At 40.4% G+C, this 21,900-nt stretch overlaps 1 long non-coding RNA gene and 1 pseudogene across 1 annotated transcript in view; one reads left to right on the top strand and one right to left on the bottom strand.

Annotated features, from left to right (window-relative positions):
- Nucleotides 1-336: 336 nt before the first annotated feature.
- LOC129624813 (60S ribosomal protein L3-like) lies at nt 337-1,484 on the bottom strand (annotated as a pseudogene).
- A 14,482-nt stretch (nt 1,485-15,966) lies between these two features.
- Nucleotides 15,967-21,900, top strand: part of LOC129624078 (uncharacterized) — a 31,915-nt gene continuing 25,981 nt past the window's right edge. Inside the window, exon 1 of the long non-coding RNA XR_008700732.1 lies at nt 15,967-16,018. This is a non-coding gene — a long non-coding RNA (uncharacterized LOC129624078). The remainder of the gene's footprint in view (nt 16,019-21,900) is intronic.

Raw genomic sequence — 21,900 nt, 5'->3', positions numbered from 1 at the left:
AGAAAAACATTGAGACCCCAATATAAAAATGAGCAAAGGATATGAACAAACAATACATACCAACAGAAATAATTAACAAGGAAACATACGGGAAGGTGTTTAACCTTGCTAGTTATCAAAGAAATACAAGCTGAAACAGCACTGTGTTAATACCATACCATTTAAATGTGTAAAGGAAATTATATCCTGATGATTTCTACCACACATTTAAAGGAGAATTGACATCAGTCCTTTGCAAACTCTTCTAAAAAATAGAAGAGGGAACACTTTCTTCTTTTGTTGTCACTGGAAATTAACTGTATTGAGATTCCGCCAGTTGTACAATCTATTCCAATACTAAGCCCCTTCTTCCTTTGCAATTCAGTCCTTCTTATGTGGTCCCATGAACCCTTTCTTCTCTCCCACAGTCTGGAAGCAGCCATGGCCAAATTTGGAGGTGGTGTCAATATACTTGAAGTTAACTTTCTCTAGGGTCTGCTGTTTGGTCCGCATCAGCAAAGACTTGCACAGGGTGAGTACTCTCTTCTTGGTTCCTACCAAACAGTCTTTGAGCATAACAAAGTCCTTGGTCACTTTACCAGAGTGGATAAAGCCACCCAAAGGGCTGATGCTTTTGGGTGTAATCAGTAGAGGCATTGTTCTTGATTATTTTGCCATTCTTGATGAGGTAGCCCTGGCCAATCTTATAGATCTTCTTGTTGATCTTGTACAGTGATGGCAGCCTTTCTGCCTAGCCCAAGCCACAGAAAGACCACCCAGGCAAGATGACCACCCAAATACAGGCAACCTAGTGAAACTCTTGGTGGGTTTTCCAGGGTAGCTTCTTGGTGTACCAATGGCTGGTGATCCCTTTGTAGTGTTTGCCCTTGGTCGTCCCAATGACAAATAATCGTCTCACCCTACTCAAATATGTGGTTCACAGGGACCTGCTGCTCTAGTTTCTTATGGGCCCAGTCCAATTTTTTTGTCCACAGGGCCTCTGTTCACCTGGCTCTCCATTAGGTGGGACTTCTTCTGGCATAGAGGAAGCAGGCACATCTGGGTGTGGGCTGAAGTTCCTCTCCAGCTGCTTCTTGCTTTCTACATCCTGTCACTTCTTACAGTATTTGGTGAAGGCGTTTGTCTTATATTTAATGCCAGTTCTAATAGAAACACCTTTTGCGCTCATCACTGATATGCTCGGCAAAGACGGACTTAAAGGTCTGGAGGCCCCATAGTGTTTCCATGCGGCCCACAGTGCCCACAGTCATAAAGGGCATAGTCTCCACTATGGTCACAACCTCCACAACTTCTTTCTTATGCACTTTGGACCCTGGTCTATCAACCTTTCTCACAACATGGGTCATGCCAGCCTGGTAGCCAAGGAAAGCTGAGAGGTACACGGGCTTGGAAGAGTCATCCTTGGGGAAGCCTGTCACCTTCCCCTGGTGCTGGCTGCTGCACTTCTAAAGCAGGAAGCCCAGGAACCAATGCCTGGGAGACATCCTGCCATCAGATGCTGCCTGTAGAAGTCCAAGAATCCTTTCTGACTCCTTCTATGAAGCCAGTATGACCCTGATACCAAAGCCAGACAAAGACATCACAAGAAAACTACAGACCAATATCTCTTATAAATATAGATGCAAAAATCTTCAACAAAATACTAGCAAACCAAATACTAGCAACATATCAAAATATAATACACCATAACCAAGTAGGATTTATCCCCTCAAAGCATGGGTAATTCAATACACAAAAATCATTCAATATAATATACCACATTAATGCAGTGAAGAGAAAAAAACAATATGATCGTCTCAACAGACACAGAAAAAGCATTTGGCAAAATCTAATATCCTTTCATGAAAAAAACAAAACAAAACTCAATAAACTGAAAGTAGAAGAGAACACCCTCTACCTAATACAGGCCATGTCTAAAAATCCACAACTAACATCATTCTTAAAGAAGGAAAACTAGATTCTCCAAGGTTAAGAATAATACAAGAATATCTGCTCTCACCACATCTATTCAGTGTTATACTAGAGGTACTAGTTAGAGCAATTAGGCAAGAAAATGAAATAAAAGACATCCAGATTGGAAAGACTCTCTATTGCATTCTATTTATCTGTGTACCTGTTTTAATGCCTATATGATATGACTATATCTTTTAAATTATTTGTATGTAAAGACAAGGATAGACAAAGAACATGGACACAGGAAAACAAGTGATTAGTTAGCATGCTATAATCATTGGGATCACACTCCTTCATTTCCTTTATTAATTATTAAGATTATGAATCAAACACAATATTCTTTGGTATTGTGATGCTGTTATATTTAAAATATTTTAAAAATACTTGAAGGAAAATTTCTGAGTGTTCTTTTGGATTTTCCTGGCATATCCAGAAAGATGTGTGTGTACTTTGGATATCTAGAAGATAATTCTGACCAGGAGAAAACACCAGGTGATCATAACAACACTGGAAGATGCAGCCCAGTGGAGGGAGATGGGAGCCTACATCCTCTGCAGAACAGCCTGGCTAACATTGTCTCCTGGAAGAGCAACCAGGCTGGTGGGGGTAAACATGGGCTTCCTCATTGATCAAGGCTAGGACAACAGACTCTGCACCATGAAAAAGAAATTTATAGTTACAGTAATGGTGATCTTGAGGAATGAAAGGCAAAGTGGCTCAGTCATGTCTGACTCTTTGTGACCCCATGGATTATACAGTCCATGGAATTCTCCAGGCCAGAATATTGGGGTAGGTTGTTTTTCGCTTCTTCGGGAGATCTTCCCAACCCAGGGACTGAACCCAGGTCTCCCTCATCGCAGGCAGATTCTTTACCAGCTGAGCCAAAAGGGAAACCTGACCTTGAGGCAGGCTTCTTATATAAATCACATCAAGCGCATCACTGGATCTTTAAACAAAAGTTAAAAAAAATAGATATCACATATTTTTAAAGCATAATACATGCATATTTACATATAGTAACATACACAATTCATGTTTACACTAGGTGAGTACTTATATGAGGTATTTTTGCCACTACCCACATCAAGACACTACTTTTCTAGCTTCACCAGCAGGTTCTTGATGCCCACTGATGGCTGATACCCCAGCCAAAGGCAACCACTATCTGACCCGTATAACCATAGACTTAGGTTTGCTGACTTTGAACTTGACAAATATGGGATTGCTCAGCATGTTCTCTTTGCGTCTCGTTTCCTTGCTAAGCATTGCACTGGGAGACTCCTCCATGATGCGCATGTGCATTCTGTTTCAGTGCTGTGTAGTACAGGATTTACAATTCTTATAATCTGCCTCCCGTAGAACATAGAAAGGCTAGCAAATTTCCTTTTATTTAAATTTCACTCTGATGTTAAACAAATGCAGGATTATATAAACTATCTTAAGAGGAGAAAGTTTAAAATAATAATAATAATAATAAAATAATTTCCCTAAGAGTATTTGGTCCTGATAGGAGGACAAACAGAGTCAGCTGGAGAACTGTTGCTTCTAAACAAATAAAATGGGCAGATGCTTGGGAAAAATCTGTACCACTGTATGGCAATCCTGTGGAGACAGTAGGTGAAGTAGAAGGACTGATCAAGTGGCCAAAGTGGCAAACTAGGGAAATTCACAAGCCTGGGAGGGTTTGCAGGGAGCACACAGTGGTCACATGACCCTTTGGACTAGTGAGTTTGAGTACATGCAGTGTGATTCTGTCCTATTGTAAAGCTATCTTGCCTGTTTCAGGCAGAAGATCAGGTTAGGTTCAGATGAGCAAAAGCTTTCATTTTGGTCATAGTTGTCAGTAAGAGACTTTTTTCAAACACCAGGTCTCTAGACAACAGCAAACAAGCTTTGGTTGTAAAAAGAGAATCAGTTCCTAAGAGCTATAAACCTCATTCCAGAACTTGCTCTGGGAGGACATCAGAGGTTATATTATGTTAAATAGTAATAGTAGTAATAATATTAGTGTAAGTGTTCTTATTTAATGGGGAGGTTGGGGCACGAGTTTTCTCTATTTATAGCTGGTGACCTTCTCAGTGGTTCTTCTTCTTAGAGACTGGTGTACGGAATCTTTATTTCCTAGAAAGGAAAACTAATTATTAACTTGTGAATATCTACAGAAGTTGGCAGGTAAGCTTGTTGGCTGCTCGTTAATCCAGCTTTCTATTGACAGAGAAAATTTCTTTGTTTGTCATAACTAAACAAATTAAAATGTATAGAACATATTTTGAGCAGTTAAATAGATTCAGTTTCTGTATAATTAAGGTAAAATAAGCTGGCAGTCACTAAGGTCTGTGTGACCTTGGGGAAATTAGTTCTTGGAGTCTGGGTTTCCTCAACTGTAAAACTATGAGTTTAAACTGAGAACTCTAAAGTGCATTTTTAAATGCTAATATAATAAATTTCTAATTCAAGTCATGTAGAAAATCTAAAAAAAATTCCCCTTAAATGTTAGGCTTAGCCTTACATCAGCATTGACTCCAGGAACCTAACATTTGATTTTGAATGACTTTGAATTATACTCTGCTTGAATCTGGGTGCTACATTTGGAGCTCACAGTGTACCCCATTGAAGCAGCAGGGAAGCACCAGGAGGCAAAAGAACAATTACTTCTTGAAAGGGAGTGATGAGACCCTGACAATAGAGTGGTCTTTTCAGTTTAGATAGAGAAAGTGCCAAATACCAGAAAACATTAGATTAATTTGAGATCCAGAGAACATTTAGGTCAGGCTAACAAATTTATCTTTATTTGTGCTCTTAGCAACCTGTGTACCAAGTGTTTATTACTCTTGGACAGGTGCCTTCTGTTTATCTGGGAAGAGCTCATTGAGACATGAGTGTCCATTACATAGGTGTGACATTAAGTGATAGGGAGTTGCGTGTCAAGCCCATGTTGTAAGAGACTGTGTTCTATGAGGAGGAAATGTTTATGATTAAGAATTTCTTAGATAAAATGTAGGTTTAGGCTAGATTTAAATTATCCTGAATTATAAGATGATTGCCAGGGAAAACATATGGTCATACTCCATGGATTTGTGCTTATTTCAGGCAAAATCATTCCTGACACCCATTCCTCCTTTTACTGCCCAATATTCAGCTGTCAAGTGCTGATGCAAGGCACGGAAATTCCATTTTTCTTTTCTCCTGCAGAAAGCACAAAGATCCTCCCATGCAATCTTCTAGGCTATTGTCATATGGTATGATTTATGTATTTCTTGTATGCTTCTTTCTTTTTAAAACTGGAAGTATATTCTTCTGTTTTATTGGACTATTTATTCTCTTGACACCCTTGGATGTGAGTTAATGGAACCATGATAAAAGGATAGAGAAGTAGAACAAACAAGCCTGATGGTATAGATTCAGGACTGCCTGACAGATTAAAGATGGCAAGGATAGGAACAAAAGATAAAAATCACCCGACTCGTGTGTACTAGGATGGTCCCAATAAACCAGTGCTTGAAGGTTTTGCTACACTCTGGCTCTGAAAAATAAATGCAGAAAAGACTGAATTATGACTATAGGGATTAAGGAAAGATGTTTGCTTTCCTTAAAAAGTTTAGTTTTGATACATTAAATGTAAATGCTTAATCTAATAGCCTAGCACAATACTTTGCACTAAATGAACTTTTAATAGATATTTGTCAAATAAAATCAGGGAAAGGAGTTGGTACACATGAGGTCAAGGAGATGGAATAGGCAGACACCTATTAGTTTGTCTGCCACCAGCTGACAGGTGGTTGTGATTGGTGTAGGGATGGACACCCAAACTGAAACAATCCTGGTACCTTCTCTTCACAGTGATTGGCCCAGAGAAGTGCCTTAAACAAAATCCAAGCCAACTGGAAGGCCTCCCCAGTACTTTTAAAATTGTAAACATGGAAACTCATGATAAAGCTGGGAAAATGTAAGCGTGAAGACTGCTGGTTGTCTCTCTTGCATCAGGTTAGTTCAGTTACTCAGTTGTGTCTGGCTCTTTGCGACCCCATGGACCACAGCACTCTTCCATAATCAGGAGGAAGTAAGCGTGATGTGGAGAAGTTAACCCACAGACAGAGACAAGAAAGGGAGAAAAGTCCTGGCCACATTTATCCCTGGCTCCAGCTGTTCCCCCAGCCCAGTTTTATCCTTGCCTCTTGTGAGATTTGATCACTCGAGCCAATCCTACCTCCTTCACAAAAGCTCAAAAAGTCCTCACTAATACAAGGGACACTTAAAGTAGAAGTAGAACTGGGCTGATTTGAAAGCAACTAGACTCTTCCCAGGTGGCACTAGTGGTAAAGTACCTACCTGCCTGCCAACGCAGAGGAGGTAAGAGACATGGGTTTGATCCCTGAGAAGGGAAGATTCCCTGCAGGAGTGCATGTCAGCCCGCTCCAGTATTCTTGCCTGGAGAATCTTATGGACAGAGGAGCCTGGAGGGCTACAGTCCACGGGGTTGCAAAGAGTCAGACAGGGCTGAGCAAGCATGCACAGACTCTAAGCACTGTGAAGATCATGTCTTTCATCTTTCATTCACAGTGCTTGGTGCAGGTGGTAATCGATAACTGTAGAGTCAATCCAAATATATTTATTAAGTATCCAGGAAACATGCTAAGTCCTGGGAATAAAACAGCAAGAGAGACAAATGCAGCCCTTGCCCTTGAGAAGCTTTAAGTCAAGAAAGAGCACAGACATAACTGGCAGTGGTGATAAAAAGTGAGGCTTTCTTGATAGAGGAGTATTTAATTAGGGTTATTGGCTGACAGATAGATAGCCTAGCTAATCTAGGCTATCTAAGCAAAGAAGGAATTATTAACTAATGGGCTGTTTCAGAGAACCCGAGGGAGAGAATGCAGCCTAAACTTAGAGAGGACAGAGACAGGGACTGGAGAGACACTGTCCACCCAGAAGTGTTCTTTCTGACTCTCCTCTCTGCTTCTCTTCATCTGTTCCCCAAGATGGTTCACCAGTCTGAGTGCTATTCTAAAGCACTGGTCACAGTTAAAAATCTGGTCACAGCTCCCAAGAACAAATTCCTCTGAAGAGGAATACCTAGTTTGAAGTAATCCTCGGATGAGTTGGTAGGCTGAGTGGGTGAGCCCTGAAGACATGCTCAAATTGCACAAGCTGAGTGCTATAAAATCTACACATAAACCAAGAAGAGTGAGTGTGACTGAGGAGGGACAGAGTTAGAAAGGACAGGGAGGAGGGAAGAAACTGCATGACTACCCTTCTCCTCATTAACAACAGATGACAGAAGTTGAAAGATATTTGGTGACCAGATATTTGTAATGATAATGGTGATAGAGAACTGAGTTCTGTCTGGGTTGGAACAAATGAGACAGTCCATGGCAAGAAGGAAGACAGCCTTCTTATATAAGTTAGAAACCCAGCTACCTGGATAGGCTCATTCTCTCAATGCTGCCAGAGAAGGAACTCTAATCGGCTGGTCTTGGAACTGGTCTGTTTGACAGGTGAGTGGGATCATGTACAAAATGACAAGGAGGTAGATGAATAGTTAAGGGGATTCTTGGGAACTGGTCAGATGTTCTGAAAAGTCTTCAATACAGGGAAGAAATGGGTGTCCAGGAAACATATAAGAGAAGTGTCTCATGCTAAATATTCTTCAAATAAAAGAATGAGTTAAACCAGATTTTCTCGTATGATTTGTCAAAAGCTGTGATATATACAGGAGGAAAATAAAACTACGAGATAGTTGAAGTCAAGAGTAAGAAAATGCCATGAGGTAGAAAGAGTAAGTAGAATCTGTGATTGTGAGTGAAGCAGAAGCTGAGACAGAGGCAGACTTCTCTGACGTGGGGAGGGCCAACGGCGACCTTGTGAGCCGCTGAATGCTGTTCTCAGTGTCCTTGAGGTCCGACTCGGAACAGAGAGCTATTATTCCTAAGACCTGGTGGTTTAAATGCTGGACTTTTCCTTGTTTTTCTTATTTCCTTATTTTCTCCAGTATTCTTATAAGTAACTACCGTGGTTGAGCTGTCCTGAACATATTTATGTTTCTGAGAATCTGAAAGAGCTTAATAACCAAACAAGCAAGGAAAGAGAGAAAAGAGGGAGGTAGGAAGGGGCAGAGTGTGAGAGAGGAGGGAAAGAAGGAGAAAGAGAAAAAGAAGTGAGAAGGATCCAGGCTAGCATGTGAACTTTTATAATTGACTTAAGAATTGAGTTCTACCTTTAGACAATGGAATTTTTGCACCTTGTTTTATGTCCGTGGATATGTTCCAGTGTCTCCTAGTTTACAGCCTATGGGAACTTGAATAGAATTTGTATCATATTGTTATGTGAAAATTGTATAAATCTTAATTATGTTGAATTGGTTCACAGTAATTTTCAGGTCTACTATATCCTTCAACTTCTCTGTGTATTCATTCTATTAATTTTTGAGAGTTTGATATTGAAACTCCAACTAAAAATCTACTCAAAATTTATTTATGTAAAAAATAATTGGAAGATATAGTGGAACTATATGTAACCTTGTTTTGTATTTTCTAGGTTTCCTGTAAATGTGTTATCATGTGCTGTGTACGCCCAGTCGCTTCAGTCTTGTCTGACTCTGTGATCCTATGGACTGTAGCCCGCCAGGCTCCTTTGTCCATGGGATTCTCCAGGTAAGAATACTGGAGTGGGTTGCCTTGCCCTCCTCCAGGGATCAAACCCACATCTCCTGCGTCTTCTACATTGCAGGTGGATTCTTTAATGCTGAGCCACTGGGGAAGCTCAAAATATATTATACTTTCATAATTAAAAAAAAAAAATTTTAAAGAGTTAAGTTCTCCCCTTCAACTGGGTTCCTTTCTCAGAATTTCTGTTTGCCTCTCCATACCCGCTTTTTTATTCCCTATAATCCTTTTTCTCTCAGGCTCTGTGTAAAAAACCTATCCTACCAGTCTTTCTCATTTCCCTTTCTATTTAGTTACAGATAGTGATGTGCAGATGCTAACCGGGTTATTTAACACTTGACTTATGCAAATTTGACCTTATACAAATTATTACATAAGGCTCATAATAAAGTTTTAGAGATGTAGACAATTTTGCATTATGTATGGAAACAAAAAGTATTCTAGTGCGTAGATGAATGCTAAGAAGCAAGGCCTAAAATAGCCCTTACGAGGAAAAGGACAGTTGCTCCTGACATTTGCTGTCTCTCCATCCCTGCATTGAGGGTCACACGGCTCCGCCATCTCCTTCACCTCCACTGTGGTAGGATCTGCAGTGAAATGCTCAGGCCTGGGGGTCCCACTGCTGGGCGAGTCACACCCTTTTTCTATCATTTGCTGGCTGAGTGACCTTGGGTAAATCATATAATATCTCTAAACCTCAATTACCTAACCTACACAGTAGAGATAATAAGGTTTCATTCCTTGGAGTTGCTATAAGAAATAATCGAATAGTGTTAGCATAATGCCCAGCCTATAGTGAATATCCTTGCCAAGAAACTGAGAGCCTGATACTACTTACCCTAATGATAAGATTCTTTCTTTCCTGACTGACTAGTTAAGCCCTTTTCAACTTTTGAGTCATGAAAAAACAAGGGATCAACGGCACACACTGGAGAGCATCAGTAGTAGAAATGTGGTCCTCCGGGGCTTCAGATCAAAAACTATTCCTTTTTACAGATGTGAATTGGATGGATCTGAATTCGTATGAAGTGAATTGCATGTTCTTCTTAAATGCTTTTCCAGGTGTTTGGCAGGGCTCTCAATTTCCTCTTTCCAGATTCCTTTCTTTCATTCCAGGCTCTCTTGCATAAATAGATGTGAGGGGAAAAGCACTTAAATTGAGTTTAGAGGAAGAGAAGGAGGGTTCAAGGTTTGTAACCTAAATAGTCTCCCTATTAAAAACAACTTCCTGCAGAAACTCAGGTCACATGCCTTTAAACTACAGTACAGTGGAATAAAACACTCCTCAGCTCTCATTGAATGGGGAATTTATCAGGTTGCCTTTTTAAAAATCTCCTTTAGTGGAACCAGTGAGAGTCTCGGGAACCATGTTCATATCCATAATAATGAAGCCAGATAAGGGTGCACGACTCAGATTCTGCCCATCAAAAAATGAACTATCCAAGCACCATGTGAAAAGCTTTGATAAGGCTCTGGGAAGACAGTTTATGCAGTCCATTTGTCATTGAATATGGTCTCATCCTTAGCACAACATTTTTAAACAGCTTGATTTTTAAAAAAATCAATAGTCCTTGAGTAAGAATGATATCAGGACAACAATCTTCAATTTAATATTGAGGGCTTTTTTCACATCTCTTTTAGCTTTAAACCAACTGGCTTGTATCAAAGTATAAATTCCAACAATGATGTTCCAATGCTTCCAGATTAATCCTTTCTTACTTTTGTCATGTAACACAGGTACAGACTCTTTTCTCTCTTACCAGTGGTTTCTGAACTTGACTTTTGAGCTGGGGAAACTCTTTTATCAAATAAAATCTTACTCAGAAGTCAACAGCAGAGAGGAACAGTTTAGGAAGTTCTCCTATCAGGAAGATTGTTGGAAAACCACCGCCCTATGCCAGGAATGCCTTGTCTGACTGGCAGGCTTCATAGTCAGAATAGAGAAGCAATCAACATGCAATTTGCTCAAAGGATGACAATTTATTAAGTAGCACACAAATAGAAAATAATAATATATAATAGCTACATTCATGAAAAAGTTGCTTTACAGTATTCTGCTTTGCCACTAGGCATAGAAGTGGCTGCAGGTTCAAGACTGCATTTTCAGGTCTGCATTCTCTGCTTTTGCCAAGGTGTGACAGGCTGGAGTTCTGGAGCAACCCATAATAAGAATTTGGCTTTCTTGCCTCTCTCCAGAATGAGCTTCCCCTCAGTAATTAGTTTGCACACATCCTAAGTCCAGGCCTTTCAATTCTGGGGACTGATTACTGGAAATGTGGGTCCAGACTATGGCCCACCCAAAGATGGTACAAAGACATTCTCCTAAACTGCTCTGACTTTGACATAAGACTGGAGAGAATGGAATGTTTCCTCCAACCCAAGCATGATAAAAAAAATTTTTTTAAAGGATCCTAGAGGCATTATTTTATAATAACAACCCCTTGTATTATTTTTGAGAAGACTAACCATCCTTACAATGAGCCCTATTTTCTAACTCCAGAGTGAAATCCTGGTTTTTTGTAAACCTAGAAAGGAAAAGCTTTTCAAGTTTCTAAACAAAAAGTTACCCAGCAGAATAGTGGAGTAGGGCAAATACAGTAGCCTGGTCTTACTTGCATAGCACAAAACTAGGTATATCAATGCATCAAGAATTTTTCAGAGGGTAAGACAGTCGTGATTGTGCATTTTCCTTTTGAACCCTTGCATTGAAAAGTTCCTTTTGCTCTGTCTCCCACTTTCTCTGCCATTGTTCCTTCGATGCAGGCCAGCACCATTCCTCTGAGCTGCTGCTAGTCTTATCAATAAGGAGGTTTATGCTTCATGTCTGTCTCCTTATAACCGACTCCTTTTCACTAAGGGTAGTAAGGAGTAAGGCTGTCCTGGAGCTCTGTCACACAGGCTCCTTATGATTGTTAAATTTTCAAAAATTTTGCAAGCCACTCTTAAAAATTGAATTGTGTAAACTTAGAACTAAGCTAATTTTTTAAAAATAATAAACACTCAAAATTCGTCACTTCTTTGCTATTTTACAACTGCCTGCATTTATTGTGTTTATGGCAGAAATTTCATAGAAGGTTATGCTATTTTGTGACTTCTTTCCATTCTACATTCAGTGATATCAGGTTGGCAACTTGAAATCAATCATTGCAAGAGCATTTACGCTATGGAAATTGTTCAATACAAAAAAGTTAGGGCTTTTTTATTTTCTGGAGAGCTAGTTATTAAATGTTTACCATCACATTCTTGGCAAAGACAGTGTCAATGGATGTCTATTTCTTTGTGGATGCCTGAACAAACCCTGACTTAAGTTTCCATGACTGGTTTGTGGGACATTTTCTCATCAACTAGCTATTTTTTAATAATGCTGTGAACTCTGATAGTCACAAGTGGTTTCCCTTGTTCTTCAGTGATCACTAGTGAACACTGAAAATCAGTAGCAATGAAGAATTGAGTTGCTGCTGCTACTGCTGCTAAGTCGCTTCAGTCGTGTCCGATTCTGTACGACCCCATAGATGGCAGCCCACCAGGCTCCCCCGTCCCTGGGATTCTCCAGGCAAGAACACTGGAGTGGGTTGCCATTTCCTTCTCCAACGCATGAAAGTGAAAAGTGAAAGTGAAGTTGCTCAGTTGTGTCTGACTCTTAGCAACCCCAGGGACTGCAGCCCACCAGACTCCTCCATCCATGGGATTTTCCAGGCAAGAGTACTTAGGTTTCATCAAAAAATAAAAACACTGTGTCAATCAACTGTGTGGGTAACACCTTACATTGTTAGAAAAGCAGCAAAGATATGGAACTCATAAATCGATTGCATAAACATATCAGACAGAGATAGAGAAGAAGCTGTCCTAAGAGGAAGGACATAAATTAAGTTAGGTGAAAAGAAAGGAATGTATTAAAATGAGAAAATGTACTGCATGGTCCACAATTTGGGGATATGTGAACTTATTAGCTAGAGTCTGGGATATTTTTGCTGGGCAATAGTTTGTCATTGGTAGAAAGAGGATTTTACTGAAGTTAGAGGGGTTAGATCATAGAAGAATGAGTTAGTGAGCATCTAATGGTGATTATCATATGTGCTCATGCTCAAGGCCAGGCCTACCTGTGTGTGGGAGGGATGTGTTCCTTGCTGGTGCCTTTCTGTATTGTGGCCTTTTAGGGATGCCATTGAATGTGTCTGCTTTCCTGGAACCCGGGATCTTCACATCTCTCAATACAGGCAGTGTTCATCTCTGCCTAAGTCACTAATGCACCTCCAGTGCTTTTCTAGAATTAGCCTCTCTCCTTGATGATTAATCCTAACAACATTTTCATTGGTAGATAAGGTGTGTCTGTTTCAAATAGGGCTGGGACTAGGGTGATTGTTTCTGGTGCAAAGTTTAAAGGACAAAAACTTCATAATCGAGATAAAAACTTTAATGCAATGTTTCAAGATAGCAAAATTAATGTAAAAATCCACAATTTTTTGATTAAATATTCCAAAAACTTGGATGAAATATTCACATTTTAAATAACAACAGCATCATAGTTTAGTAAGAAGAGTGAGAGTTCTTACTTGCAAACCAGTTTTCCAAATGAACTGCTTTCTTTCCATTCTCTCCTTTCTTGTGAGCGTTTACCCGGTTATTTCCTCTCTCTCTTAGACCCTTAGATTCCTCTCAGGGAAGACTTGGTCCCCAAAGGCTACAAACTGCTTAAGCATCAGCTAGCTTTAAAACAAAACATAGACTGCCTCACCTCAATTGCCTTGACTTCCTTCCAGCTGTCGACTCTCTCATCTTCCCTGTACATGGTTCAAGTTTCTTGAAAAAAAAAAGAGTCCACGTTCAGTATCTTTGTGTTGTCACTTCCCATTGGCATTTTCTCACTGGACACTGTTGATTATTCCTGATGTGCTGTTTTTTTCTTTTTTTTCTTTTTCCATACTGCATGGCTTGTGGGATCTTAGTTCCCCAACCAGGGATTGAACCCAGATCTACAGCAGTGGTACCCATGTCTTAACCACTGGACTGCCAGAGAAGTCCTCATCCCTGTCTTCTTGAGGAATCTCTTCTCTTTTGACTTCTATGATGCCATGTTTCTCCTGCTCCCCAACTTTCCTCCTCAGACTTTTTGCAAGCTTGTTTATTCCTGCCCTGTCTAAAATGTTGGTAATTCCCCTGAGCTGACGTTAGTCCTCTTCTCTCTTTCTTCCTTTGGTGACCACGTACCTCCCCGCAGATCACTGTCACCTAGGAGCACATGACTCTTGTCCACTTCCAAGTCTTTCCTGAGCTACAAATTCCTACATAAACCATCCCCCTTGGCCCTCCCTTAGGAAACTCAAATTCAACATATCCAAATGGCCATCATTTGCCACCGCCTCAGTCTGCTTTTCCCAAACTGTTCAGGTGGCCCTGGGAAGCCAACAAAGAAGACACTTGAGTCTTCCCTTTCAACGGCCTAGGGCTCAGGAGCCCCGAATGCCCTTGGAGATGCCACCTCCGCCATGGAAGGAGCTGCCAGTGGAGGCCCCAGGGCCCCCTTTCAGTATCTGTGCACTCCCCGGGACACAGAGCTCCTGGAGGCCGTCCTCCTATGGTCTGCTCAGGGCATCCGTCCCACTCTTCCTTTCTGCCACCCCACTGCCTTTCTGCCCTCCCTCCCTCTGTGCAGAAATACGAGCCTTCTTGTTTCCTCTGGACCTTTCATCTCCCCACCTTCCTTCCTTCAGTTCTCCGCTAATACAAAAAGGTTCAGAAAGACCATCCCCAGCCACTTGACATAAAATCAGCAGCCCACTCCCCTGCTGCCCCTCGTGCCCTCATCTGCTTCATTTTTGTGCACATCGCTTATACGCATCTGACTTAGATCAATATTTATTTGACTGTTTATTGTCCTTTCCCATCAGTATGTATACATTTCCTGAAAACAGACTCTATTTTATAAACTCTGTAAAATCATTACCTAAAACAATGTCTGACGTTTAGTAGATGTATAATAAATGATTGTTAAATGAATGAACGATGATTTCCTGTCACATCCACTCTAACATGTATCATCACTATTAGTGTCCTCTTTCACACATTCAATACATGTTGCCCTCAACCCTTGGCTGAGCCCAGCACAGAGCTGGGGCCTGCCTGCTTCTTCAGATTGCCCTGTCTCCAGCCAGTACTTTTGGAACTGTTCTCCTCACTGGTCTCCATGTTTTCAGTCAAGCCTCCCTTTTACCTCTTCATCATGCTGTGCAAGATTCTCTTTCCAACTTAGCTCAAATTGATAGTTTCTCTCTGACTTTTTTTCAACAACTTCAGGGGAATTGTTGGACGTTCCCTGAGTCCCAGTGTATCTTGTAGAAGTGGTTATCACAGCTCATATACCATGGCACTTTGCTACACTTACTTACACAGCTATCACACTCTATTTGAATGCAAGCCCACTGAGGGCAGATACTACCATTTATTTGCCCCGGATGGAGGAGCCTGGCAGGCTGCAGTCCAGGGGGTCGCTACGAGTCGGACATGACTCAGCGACTTCACTTTCACTTTTCTCTTTCATGCATTGGAGAAGGAAATGGCAACCCACTCCAGTGTTCTTGCCTGGAGAATCCCAGGGACGGGGGAGCCTGGTGGGCTGCCGTCTATGGGGTCGCACAGAGTTGGACACGACTGAAGCGACTTAGCAGCAGCAGCAGCAAGTCTTATTTACCCTTACTACTAATACAATGCCAGGGCTATCATGAAGGCTTGATAAATATTTGTTGAATAAGTGAAGTCATAGTATATTCAATGAGTTATTTACCCTTATGCTAGAGTTCAAAGCTCTTATTAAAAAATCACAGAGTGTTTGTCTAACTTTAAGAAATAGTGTGACCACATAGCTCTATATAATATGTAAAAGGCAGGTAGGGTTATCTCCCTCTAACAGAAGGAACACTGGATTTATATCTGTATCCTAAGATTAGTTGGCACCCAAAACTGGCTTGATAGCATCAAGTCCAGTGTGCAGATTATTAAACTAGATGCTAAAGGATTATCAAAGAAAAGTATAAACATTCTCTGCCTTCAAAGATTATGTTAAATCAAGGAGAGGACAACATGCATAGAAAATAGGGCTTCATCAGACTCTTTTTAACAACCATGAAAGAGGACCACCCAAATACAGGACAGAAAAAGATGTTTTCCAACCAAGCTGAAACTTCCTCCACGGGAAATCAGTGTCTTTGTTCAGATGACAGCTGCTTACCCAGCGAGCTGAACTCCAAGGAGAGGACAGGCGCCTCTTGCAGGCCCGCAGTGCTCTCTAATGGCCAGCTGTCCAGGGCAGGCAGCAGGATCGCGCGTTCTGAGGCTCCAGCCTCAGCATCACTTCCAGAATGCACCTGGAGGTAAGAAGCAGCCGGGGCAGAATTCATGGGCAAATGGTGAGTTTCTCAAGACTATTCTAGGCTAACAATCACTGACAAGTCAATAGGCAGATGCTTCCATCTTGAAGGAGGTTGCTAAAAAAAAAAAAAATAGTAAGATCATGTTTCTAAAACTAAATCAAAACTCCACAGTCATTTCACTTCAAAATTGTGATATTCTGGCTTTCTAGGAAATGATTGTGCAGAAAGAAAATGAGGCAGGAAAGTAAATTACGTATGTCCCCTCCTTCCTGAACCTCCCTCCCACCTCCCACCTTTCCTATCCCTCTAGGTAGGAAAGTAAATTAATTTGTAGACACCTTTCATGTAGTTTGAATTGCACTTTCAAACCCTTTCCCTTAATTAATCCTCACAACAATATTGCAAGATAAATATTTCTAGTCTTACTGTTATAGAAGAAGATACTGTGGGGGAAAAAGGTTCACATAAGTATTAATGATTTATTTCTCTCAGTATGAATCATGGAATTTTATTTCATTCTATAGGTTATATCCTATTAGTCTCATTATTAATATTGTTCCTTTCGCCAGCGTTAGCTGGGGAAGCTCCTTCAAGTGAACTTTTGTGTTTTTCACATGTTCCCATCATTTCCTTACTCTCTGACACCACAATGCATTTCAGATTCCTCTCGCATTTTTCTTGCCTCACTTCTGGAATCAGCCAAGAATATACTCCTTTTATTGGATAATGATTTAAAACCAAAATCTGAGTGCCAGGTGGGCTCAATGCTGAAATGTCACTGTTTCTAGGCTCCAGTAAGGACAAAATACAAGAAATATTAGTATAATGTATGTCTAACACATACATTCCACATACACTCTTCCCTCTCTCTCTGAATATATTAAAGACTGTGAATTCATACTGATACCTCTGATTCCAAATCTCCACCCCGTGGTTCGTTCTAGCCTGCCTCATTCTTTCTCCAGCAGTGGGAAGCCAAATTCTCATGATCTGCAATATATTTATTTACTTAATCCATTCTGGAATACACATAATGAAGTTACTTAATTGTGAGTGAAAACCCAGTGAATATCACAGTGAAAAGCAAGTTTAGTAACGATATTGGGTACAGTTCTTTGTCTTTAGCCTTATAATATATAGTCCAAACACTCTTTTCCAAATTTGTTGCCTGGAGTGTTTTGAGTTTCCTATACTTTCTGATTCATTTTAACTAGTTTACATTCTTGCAGCCATGTATGAGAGTTCCTATTCCCCCACAGCCTGGCCAACAGAATATGTTGTCATACTTCTTAATATCACCAATTACATAATGAGAACTTGTATCTCATTGTTGTTTTAATTAGAATTTCTCTAATTATGTGTGAAACATTTAATTAATTGATATTTATATCATATTTTTATTGAAAATATTTTCATATACTGTGGACTATTTTTATACCTTTTTGGTGAGCTGTGTTTGTGTCTTTTCTCCATTTTTCCATGAAATTCCTAGTCCTTTTCCTTCAATTTTCAAAGAGGACATTTAGGCATCTTTCTATGGATCTGTCATTTGAAATTCTGTACAGATTCTGATGCTTATATGATAAATTCTCATTTATCTTACATGGTTGTATTTAACTTCTATAACCAATTTTATTCCTTAGAAGGAATTTAGAGCAGCACTTCATATCTTTTTTGTAGTTATACTGTTTGCATTTTACAAACAGACATTTTAATCACAATGTGGCTAAATGACAGCAGCAGAATCAAAAAACAAATTCATGCATAAACTCCTTCATGCAACTCTTTCATGAAATATTTACTTTCAGGAGAACAAACAAATATTTTTAAGAAAAGAAGTATATCAAGTTGTCCATCCCATAATTCTGATACTCATTCTTACAAAAAGCAAGAAGTAGCTTTATAAGTAATTGCACTCAAGATAATAAGTAAAATAAGTGCAAAGAATGAAGGAATGGTGAAAAGTACTGAAATGGAGATATACCTAGAGATTAAGCAGCTTCACTAAGATCACATACAGTGCCACAGACTCAGCTATGCAAATTCTGGTTACCATTTAGAAGGTTTCATTCCATATTCTCATTAGTTCTTTGAGAGAACAAATAATTTATTAAACTTTGCAGATGGTACTAAATGAGGTGTTTTCAACAGAGGAAAGAATAGAAATATGGAACACATGGAACTAACAAGGTTAGAAATGTGCAGTAGACAATCATGACACGTGATTAATCTTGGGAAAATACCAACTATGGTGCGCTGGGAGAAAACACTGGTATTCCAAGTTAAAAGAAATCCAAGAGGATAAAACTCTATAGGACTTGGGCGTGGTAAATAGACCTGTTAATAACTAAGACAATAAAATCACTGATATTTAATTTGAAAAAGCTTGAGAAACAAATGAATAATAATAATAATCAGCTGCGTTAAGGAGCATTCACCATCCATACAATAGCTCACAGGTTGTTGTGTCTGGTGAGATTCAATCATCAGGTTTTGTTGAATCTGTGACATTTTTTAGAAATCTGCATTTGAACTCGCAGACATCCTGCCACTCATTCCCTCTTGTTTTACGTTTGGCAAATTTTATGAATTTGTGTGTGTTAATTCTCTTGTGTACTATAATATCCCTCTCCTCTTTTCAGTGCTGGGGTGGAATGTGAAACATTCTGGATCTGGCTGATTGCATCATCATGGTACCGTTTTTGATTTGATCTTATATATACTGTATTTCCTGAAAATTCTAAGATAGATCAGAGTAACGGTTGGCCAACTTCTTCTGGAAATGGTCAGATAGTAAACGTTTTAGGGTTTATGGGCTACAAAGCTCTGTCACAACTACTTAACCCTGCCATTGGAGCCAAAAGGCAGCTGTAGACAATGTGTGAAAGAATGGGCATGGCTGTGTTTCAATACAGTTTGAATTTTCAAAACCCAATGACACAGTGTCAGCTGGGGCAGAAGGAGTAGCAAGTGTGAAAACCTGGAGACCAGTGAGAATGTGTCTTTGTTCTTTTCAAATTTCGGTCTGCCTTGAATCCTTGTGGAGCACCCCTCTGGGACTGGAAATACTGTCTCCTCAGTCTCCCCTCACAGTATTAGCAGTAAGTCTGGCCAAGAGTCCCGGGTCCTTCAGGTGACAGGCCTCTGCTTTTCTCCTGTTTCACTGCTGTCAGAGGTTCAGTTCTCCCAAAGAGTTGCTCTCCTCAGGACCCCACTACCTATGGAGGTAGTGTTTGTCTCTTCCCTACTTTTGGTTTTCTTCAGAGATCTCTAACCTACATCTCATTCTTGGGATTTAGACAGCGCTGTCCTAGGACATAGCAAAGCTGGGAACATCTCTGATTATGGTCACTCATGAGGTCCATGAGTCACTTTTGAGGCCCCGTCATTGAGGTAACCAGTGCAGAAATGAAAAAGAATCCGCCTGGTAAAGACGTGGATGCGGAAACAGTCTGTAAACAGAAGGGCAGGACCAGGGCGCCTGGCCGCCTCCTCCTCCCAGTAGCCCCTCTCGCACCCCCTGCAGCCTCTGCCCCATCTCCACCTCTCCTCCCTCTCTCAGAGCAGCTCTAAAGCTGATTGCATCTGCTTCTCTCTGGGTGCCAGTGCTGGAGGTACCCGAATTAACTTTTTGCTCTACGGTTCTCCCTCATCCGAAGAGATCACTCGCTAACAAACTTTCCCAAAGAGCTGCTTCCCACACGCTTTTCCAAACACTGCACCAGCCTTGGCTTCTGCCAAGGCAGCTCTTTCTGGAACGGCTTTCCATGCCTTCTCTTCCTGGAGAGCTCCACCTCAGCTGATCCTTCCTTTGTCACCGTGTCCCAGCCCCTTCTCCCGAACCTCAGGAGGATGAGTTCACCCTCCCCCTGCTCCTGCAGCTCCCTGCGGAGGTGATGACCGCATTTCCCATGCTATGCTGCCATCAGATGTTTGCCTCTCTGTGTCTCTGACTAGACCTTGACTGTCTGAGGTCTGGCATGTTATGTCTTACTCCCTTTTCTGCTTCCAGGGCCCTGCAGTATCTCCTGAGCAATGTTTAAATGATTTCATGAACTATACTACTTTGTCTCACATGAATATTTAGCATAGATAACAAAAAAGTACAATTCTCAAGAGATTTCACACATTCTGCTAATGCAAAGCAGGAAACTAAAGCGCAATAGTTAAGTGAGAAGTTTCTGTTTTTCAGGTGCGTCCCCACCTGAAATGAAGTGGGGCAGTGAATGAAATGCACAGCTGAGGAAGTTCCACACTTTATTAGTCCACCTTTGGCCTGGACCCTAGGGTTTTATAATGGCAAGGAAGGGTTGGCATCTGGGATATCGCTTCCTCTTCCAGGGGGGAAACATCTCTAGTAATTTCCATCTTATTGGACTGCATCTCAACCATGGTGGTGGTTTAGTTGCTAAGTCATGTCTGACTCATGTGACACCACCAGGCTCCTCCATCCATGGGATTTTCCAGGCAAGAATACTGGAGTGGGTTGCATTTCCTTCTCCAGGGGATCTTCCTCACCCAGAAATTGAACACATGTCTCTCCAGGAATTGAACACATTGCAGGTAGAATCTTTACCAACTGAGCAACCAAGGAAGCCCATCTCAACCCTGCCGCTAGCTCTGAGTGTAACCTTTCAGTTACCAAAACTCTGCTGACCTAGGATTCCTCAGGATCCTCAGACTAAAAAAATAGCATGTCTCAGGAGAGAGAATTTTTAAAATAATAAAAATAAAACAAAGGTAATATGACACCTAGCTATGTTGGTGTCTTTCTAAACTACTAACACCATAATCAGGCTTTCTGCTTCTGTTTCATTATGTGACAACCGGAGACGGTAAACACTGTCAGTGGCAGAGAAAATAGTGTCTAGAAACAAACAAGGAAAACTAAAGATGAAACTGGGAATATGTGCAGAGCTTATTCTTTGGTATTCTGTGGTCATGACAGCTTTTGCTCTTATGAAAGTGCTGTGTGTGGTGTTCTTTTTCTCTGTAATGATTTCTAAAACTATGTGACTTGTGGAATTTGCCTTTGAAAAAATGCAGAGAGTGTTTAATCGTTCCAGGTGTGAGAAACCACATTCTGTTCAAGTGTGCTTCCAGTCCTCGCTTTGCTCCTTATCAGCGACAGTACTCCAAACACTTGTCTCAATTTTAAGATCAATGCTGATGAAAAACAGACCTCTAAAGGGTTGAATTGCCTTCTGCATTTTTGGGTATCAGAAGAAAATACCTATACCACTTGAAAGGGCTGAAATTTGTTAGTACCTCATCTTCAGACTGTGAATTCTGCTTTGCTTATTTCTTACTCTGTCAATGTCATCTGCTTCATGAAATGTATCTTTTAATTAATTATTCTTGTCTCAAATTGTCTTCTGTGGCTCACTATCAGGGCAAGAATTCATATTAATAAAATAAGATCTGTCACTAAAGGGAAATATCTTGGCTTATTTCAGGGTGCAATTAACCTCATTTAAAATCACCTTAATTGATTTTTTTTTCAGAAAAATCTTTTTGTTGTTTATATATATATTTGAAGTTGCTTATAGCATGGCTTTTCTACAAAGGAGCAGTTCAGAAACATGGAAACACTAAATTATAGAAGAGCTGAGAAGTCTGAGAAAGCATTTGAAGAGAATCCTAAAGCTAGAAGCCAAATCAACAACAAAAAAAACAGCAGCAACAACTCTATTTACATTCTGTTCTATGGGGAATCTTCAAAGAGCATCTCCCAAAAATGCATTATAAAATATGAGTAGTTTAGATTCTACAATGGTCTGCATTTTTATTAAAACAATGGAAACAACTATAAATAATAGGGAAAGGGTGTATAATGCAAGTGAAGTTAAAAGTTAAAACAAATTAAAACAAAATGAGTGATAAAATAACTAGATAACACTTTCCCAAAGACAACCTTA

Source organism: Bubalus kerabau, chromosome 12 (genome assembly GCF_029407905.1).
Source record: "Bubalus kerabau isolate K-KA32 ecotype Philippines breed swamp buffalo chromosome 12, PCC_UOA_SB_1v2, whole genome shotgun sequence".
NCBI lineage: Eukaryota > Metazoa > Chordata > Mammalia > Artiodactyla > Bovidae > Bubalus > Bubalus kerabau.
This window is presented reverse-complemented; position numbering and strand designations above follow the sequence as displayed.